Here is a 7,571-nt window from a genome sequence, read left to right as displayed (position 1 = left end):
AGTTAGATGGCAACTACCTCCGGGTAAATAGGGCACATGCCCTATTTACCAAGAAACCCTAAACGGCAGAGAAGCAAACGGTGAAAACAAGATCAGAAGACACATTACACACTCTCTCATTCTTACTTACACTTGTGTATTCTTAAGCATTATAATTTCGCCTGTCACGCCTGATATATCAATACTCTGTCAGGCTACCTAAAATCATAGTAACAATCACTCCTGGCTTGGTGCCCGTGGTTTTTTCCCTTATTCCCAGGGTTTTTCCACGTATAAAATCTTTGTGTTATTATTTGTTACCTATTATTTCACTTAACAATACTAGTCAGGCGAATTGTTTGAGTTAGATTACCCTACATATAAACCTCTGGCAGGGTATTCCTGTTCAGTGAAATCCCTGTCGAAACAAAATGTATTAGAAAATTAAAAACAAAGTGAAAAGAATAGGAATCCATTAAAGCTATAATAAACAAAATGTGTTAGATTGGAAGTCATGAATAAGGGAATGAAAGTTACAAGAGCATAAACCATCACCTAAATTAATTACTCACATATATAATAAGAAAATACTCTTAATTGATGTAGTCATTTGTTATCATAGTTTGAGAAATGTTACACTTTCGGATTGTTACAATGGAATTTTAAGTAGAACCTCAACATGAATGTATACACATGTTTCTGCTTAAACGAAACTCACAAAATTTAGCATTTGTTAATGGCAATCAAATTAATCAAACCAACAATATTAACCTAAATGAGGGCCAAATGGATCAAATACTTAGTTGCAAGTGACGAAACTCTTGACACAAGTAAACCTGTGAAGCCAAACACTTTTATTAGTAACTTAAAATCTCATATCGACAATACACCAACTAATACAAAAAAACAATTGATACAAAAAACTTATATATTGAACTGTAAAATAATACTATATTGAATATTAAAATATTTTAAATGATAAATATAACTTCGTCAACCTAAATTAGCATATGGAAATATAAACATATTAATTAAAAAAAACTAATAAACGAAAATATTGCCAAAGAGAAGATGATATTGAAAGAGGGAGAAAACTTGTATATTTATACATTTTTTAAGACATTAATGATTTTGATACGCCTCTTCCCCTTCCCCAATATTAAAACATAAAAATGAGTAAATTAACTATATGAATTTATGATATTAAAATTTGTCAAATTAATATAAAGATTCTTTAACTATGTGATTAATGAGTTCTTAATTAGTTTTCCATTCTCCTGAACTTCTACTAATGTAAATACATAATTAAACAATAGGTAAAGATAGAAGATGGAAGTTTATATAGACATAAGTAAAAAGAGTTTAGTGCTAGCATGAGATGATGTCACATGTCCTTTACTTAGATGCTCTACATACCTTTTTTTTTTATATTATTGTATGTATATATGAGTGAATTAAATTAATGTTGTGTCACAATAAATTATTTTCATGTCACATTGTGGCTGAATAAAATCCTAAACCAACGGCTGCGTCGAGGGGACTCTCCGAACTGGCCATCTTCGGCAACTGTGTAAAGGTCAAATTGGGGGAAGATGATATTTTGGAGGTTGTGTAGGTAGTAAATTCATGTGGGTTGGCTAAAAGAAGCTAGATTAGAGGGGATTAAGAAGGTAAGAAAGGGGGTGTTAAGAAATGACGGGCAAACATGGTATATGTCGATTGTGAATAGGCAACGATAGCTAGGTCCACGGTATGTGAAAATGGTGATGTGGGTTTTTTGTAATGCAAGGTGACATTTAGTCCATGTTTACGTGGCTTTCAAGGTGGTGACGTGGGATTTTCGTAATCCAAGGTGGCATTTAGTCCAGGTCTACGTGGCCTTTAATGGTTACCCTTTTTATAATATTTAAAGATAGTTGGCATGACCTAATAAGAAAACTTATTTGCACATAAAAATATAATATCACATAAAAGAAAGAGAGGGAGAATAAGAAGGAGAAAAGCAATGGAATTTATCGTCTCAAGGTAATATTTTAAGACCGTCTCATATATACACTTTGCTTTGTTATAACTCGTTAATTAAACCGCTTTAGGACTAGCTAAGACCACGACCTTGACGTGTACTACCAGGGACTGACCATACCCTCTGTTGACCATCATTGACCGACGGGGGAAGGTTGTTTACAAGGGTTTTTACGTGGTGGTTGTGGGTGTTGTGTTACACATTTTATATATTGTATTGAAGACATATGCAATGGTGATGGACATGGGTTGGGCTAGGATGGTTTTTAGGGTTGAGTCGACCACCATGGGTGGTCATGGGTGGTCAAGGGTGGTGGTTCTTGCGGTGGATGGCCGGAATTATGAAGTAGGGTATGGTTATTGTTTAAACACGATGGAACCAGTTTTATACCCCTTGTCGTGGTTGGTTTACTCGAACTTGGGTTGGATGGGTTCCTGGTGGATGGGTGGTGCTATTGGTGGTGTTAGGATGGTTAGGGGTGGTGGTTTGCGTAGTTGGTTGCCGTGATTTCGAATAATTGACGGGTTTTTGAATAATTGTGCGTGGTTGTTGTAGGCTGTTAGGGCAGGCTTGCTGGAGGTGATTGGTGGTCTGGTGTTGCCTCTGGTGCCACCGTAGGTCAGTGGCGACCACGGTGGTGTCTGGGCTGAGTTGGGGTGGCGGTACCATGTAGCTGGTGAGTCGGGTTTGGGCTGTTTACACGGATGGGTTGTGTGGTGTTGTCGTATATTGTGTGCTGTTGTTTGTTGTGTTGAGTTAAGGACGGTGGAGGTGTCGTGAGAGTGGGTCTAGGCTAGTGGTGCCATGGGAGTGGGTGAGTGAGGTGGCTGGCTAGGTGGTAGTTGGGTGGTGGTTAGGAGTCGGGATTATGGGTTGTTGTTGTCTGTGTTGTCGTGGGTTTGTGGTTGTGTGTTATGGGTCGTGTGCTGCTGCCGGCTGTTGCTGTGGTGGTTGCAGGGGGTGTGTCAGGTAAAGGTGGTGCTGTTCGGGGAAGTCACCATGGCTGCGTAGGTCCACGGTGGAGGATGAGCAAGGAGGGGCTGCCGGGGGTGTTTTGCGAGGGGTTTGTGGATGTGTTTCATAAGAGTAAGGCGTGTATGATTTTTGATTATTAAATTGGGTTTAATTATTATCGAGTCGGGTTTTTAAAGACGGGTTAACACGGGGTTTAATGGGTAATCGGGTTTTGGCTTATTGAAGCGGGTTTTTGAATTATATTATACGAGATTATAATTAATTAATTAATTTATAATTAATTTAATTATTTGAATAAAGTATATAATTAGTAATTATAATAATTACTTGTCTAGGTGACGGAGTTGTGAGAAGCTATGTTAATTGGATTTATATTTACTTGGATTGCGTTATTGGAATTTGCTGATCAGGTAGGATAACTACTCAACTGGTTGTTATTGTTATTTCGCACATGAGTATTGTGGTTGGAAGTATACTTGTTATATCGTTGTGGTTGAGTATTGTGGATTATATCCGGCTGATTATTATTATCTATCGTTGCATTCATATAAGCATGACATTTGCATTAATTATCAGATTTATTCTGGCAGACATTACTTACAGTAATGTATAGTGGTTATCAGATTTATTCTAGCAGGCAATTATAATCATGAATTCTCGAGGCAGGCTCGGGGTTGGTCTGCAGGCCATCTGGTGGATATTAATCAACTGTATGTTGAGGTAGACATTACCTTATGGTAATGTAGTATATTTTCTCACCTTCGGGTTGAGGCTGCCCCGGCCTGCTGGGATTGGCGGGATGAATAGTGTTGCGAGTGATGAACTCGGCTGAAGGGATCTATTGAGTTATATCATGCATATTTATATTGTATCTACTGTTGTTAGTTATTCCTACTCAACATCGTGGTTGACAGTGTATTCGTGAACACCTGTGATGAACCATAATGGGGAGCAGACTTGACAGGTACTAAAGAATAGTTGAGTTGGGAGCATTGGGACGTGAGGTTGGCTTGGACCTTAGTTGCTGTCTAGATCACTTAGACTAGTAATCACTTTATTTATTCCGCTGCGAGTTGTATCAAGTTTTATATTTGGTCTAGATTGAATAAATTGTAATAATATGTAATCGCTAAGTTTTTAATTAAAGTACTTTGGTATTGTTGTACTTTGTTATTCACTACCTCGGGAAACCGAGATGGTAACAGTCCTATTTAGTTGGGAATGTTTAGCAAAAGGCTCCTGATTAAATGGGGGTGTTACACACCGGGTAAGATGTATTGGCTTACGTTTTGCCGGATCATGTAGATGATCAAGAGGGAGAACATTGTAATCTTCACTTTGATTACCCTCTTGAGTTGGTGAATTACCATCTTGCTCACTTTGATTACCCTCTTGAGTTGGTGAATTACCCTCTTCCTCACTTTGATTACCCTCTTGAGTTGATGGATTATCGAGTTCCTCATTACCTTGCTATTTTTGATTAATATTATCTTGAGTTGGTAAAGAAGTAGCCTCATCATTAATTTGCTCTTCCTTACTAGGTTTCTATTTAGTTGAAGTTAGTGAAGGCATATCATTTTGAGGTTCCAATGACAATAGAGAAGATGACGTGGTTTTTTGTCACTTCTGACTCCAAAAGAAAGCTTAGTTTTTGTTTTTCATCATTAATCTACAAACAAACAATTTTTCCATCATTAATGGTTTGTGTGGATTTTGCGCAAGGCGAAATCTGGCCAGGGTAGAGTTGTGTAAGGTTAACTAGCTCTAGATAATCAGTTGGTCAAGTCGTCAGGGCACAATATAAAGCTATAAATGAAATAACGACAACAATAATAAGACAAAGAATTTTGTACGTGGAAAACCCTTGAATGGGAAAAAACCACGGGCACCAAGCCAGGAGAGGATTTCACTATGTAATTTGGGAGAATTATTGTATGATAATGACAATGTTTATATATCTCTAAATATTGCGTATGTAAATGTGTGCTTCTTCTTGTGTGAGAACGAGATGCGTCCAATGTCTTCAAAGTGTTCCTTATATAGGCTTCAATCTTGAACGGCTGCCTGATATGGATTTGAATGTAGATTATTCTCCATTATTGCCTGTAATAATTGCTAATTATTCCTCCCTTAATTACTGCATTTACTGCGAGATCTTTTCACTTAATGCTGCGTATATAATCCTTCTATAATACGCGTATACGGTTTAATATCATCCTGATATTTTGACCGTTGTCCTCTCCATGGCCTGGCGCCTATCTTCATGTGTCCTGATAGCCTGACACCCTGACAGCCTGGCAGTCAGGTTTAGATGAGATACGGATCAGGAAGGTCTGCGGATTTCCAGGCCTAACAATTGCCCCTTATCTCCTTATTTGCAGTGTGCCAGCACGAAAAAATGAGGAGATAACTTTATTTTTAGGAAGATTACCCAACGGTTAAGTTATGCCCGATCAGTTTTCTGTAACGGCTATTTTTCTTGATTGATGATGCGTGTAATATTTACTGCAACTTCCTTAATGATTATCCACTTCCTTTGCGGCTGAAACCCTAATCTTCTCCATTATAAATTCATGCGTGCTTCATTAAGTTGAACTCACCAAAGCAATTCTTCTTATTCCCAACTTTTTCAATCTTTAATCAATTCTTCACAATCTTTCAAATAATGGCTGCAAAAAAGAAGTCTACTAGGGTAGTGGTTCCTGCAACCCCTCCACCTCAGAATCTTGAGGAAACTTCCTCTGAAAATGTGCCTATGTCTTCTGCTGCTCCATCTCCCACGATCAGTAAGCGGAGTGATTCTCCATTGGAGATGATCTCGATATTCCATGGTGATTTTCAATTCAAGCCTACGAAGGCTTTAAATGCGGATCAGTCTCCTGCAAACCGTTTGAAGCCTGAGTTTGAGAAGATTTTGAAGGATTAGGGGATCATCCCTGCTGATGCTGAAGTCTGGGTCCCTGAGAATTCTCCCATCAGGGCCGACTGGGCTTGTCCTGGTTGGTTTTGTATTCATGACTGGGCTTTCAGGGCAGGTTGTAAGCTTCCTTTTTCTCCTCTTATGGTTGAGGTTATTAAGGAGATCGGTGTTCCATCCTATCAGTTAATGCCAAATTGCCAATGGTATGGAAGGTTGTGTGTTCCATTGAGAATCTATGTAAAAAACACAATATTTCTTATTCTCTTCACGATTTGAAGACTTGTTATGTCGTTAAAACAAACAGTCCTGACCGTATAAGTTTTAAGGTCAGGGCGTCTACTACTCCTCTTTTGAGTAACTTGGACAGCGGCCATGATAAAGGCTGGACTGCTGGGTACATGTTTGTCAGGACCAATTCTGTGGGTCCTGACTTGGCGTATTTAAATCATGAGGCTTACGTTGCTGGTGAGTCTTTTGGTTTCTCTCTTTGCCCTGCATGTTTTATTTGTTAGTGAAAAATAAAATGAAAATTATAATAAGTCATACCTCTTATGTGTGCAGTTGATGATTGGGTTACTGAAACTGAGTATCCCACTCCCAATATTTCTGCTTTCCTTGTTATTCCTCCTTTGGAGAGGTATTGGCCTCTCTGTTGTGGGGTTGGTCACCTTCCTCGCTGTTTGAAGGCTGACGGTTCTGCCAGGCCGGCTAAAGCTTCTGGGGCTGTTAGTGCCACTACCTCAGGTAGTAAGTCTATCTTTGTCTTTTTCTTCTTTTTGCTTTGGCTTCCTGATAATGTTTGGTTTATATTGCTAATATAGTATTTCGTGTTGCAGCCACCAGGTCGTCTACTCGCCTTGCCAGGTTTGGTATGGCTGACCTTTCAGCCAAGCTGGCTAAGATCAAGGAGGAAGGTTCCCAGGGAAGCGGGGATGTTGAGCCTGTTATTGATTTGACTGAACTGTCTGATGCTGCCAAGGTCACTGTTGTACCTGTTGTCCCTGCTGAAACGAGTTTAATAGCCCAAAAAAGGAAAATTTAAGATGTTGTCATTTCTGCCCCGGTCAGGGAAGTGAGAGCCAGGGTGGATAATATGGAGGCTGCTAGGGTGAAGATCAGGGATTACGCTGCTTCTAAGTCAAATGTCATGCTCACCCTTGACCCTGTTGAGACTGCTACTCAGGCAGTTGCTTCGGTGGATCATTCAGTCAGCCTCTTGGCAGGTGCTTTGGCTGCTGTAAGGGAGGTAGGCTGGAACAATTTTTATGTGTGTTTTATTTGAGCAATTTTATTATTGGGGTATATTACTCATACTTTTCTCTTTATTTTTGGTCAGGGTGCTGCGACCTATCTTCATAATGCCTATCAGGCTACTTCTTTGGTACCCAGGATTGATCTGATGAGATCAGGTTATGATAGGCTGAAGTCTGAGCTGGATTTTGCACGAGCTGACCTGGCTGCTAAAGTTGCTGACTTAGTGAGGATGCAGGCTGAGAGAGATGCTGCTAAGACTGAGGCAGTTTCGAGTAAGCGGCTTTTGCAGGAAGCTTTGGACAGAAATGAGGAGCTCACCCAAGAGAGGGATGACTTGGAGTTCAAGCTAGATGATGCTTCCCTCTACTTCTATATCAAGGGAAGGGCTGCTGCTATGTCAGAGCCTGTCGAGGCCAGGGC

The sequence above is a fragment of the Silene latifolia genome, chromosome 10, assembly GCF_048544455.1.
Source record: "Silene latifolia isolate original U9 population chromosome 10, ASM4854445v1, whole genome shotgun sequence".
Taxonomy (NCBI): domain Eukaryota; kingdom Viridiplantae; phylum Streptophyta; class Magnoliopsida; order Caryophyllales; family Caryophyllaceae; genus Silene; species Silene latifolia.
This window is presented reverse-complemented; position numbering follows the sequence as displayed.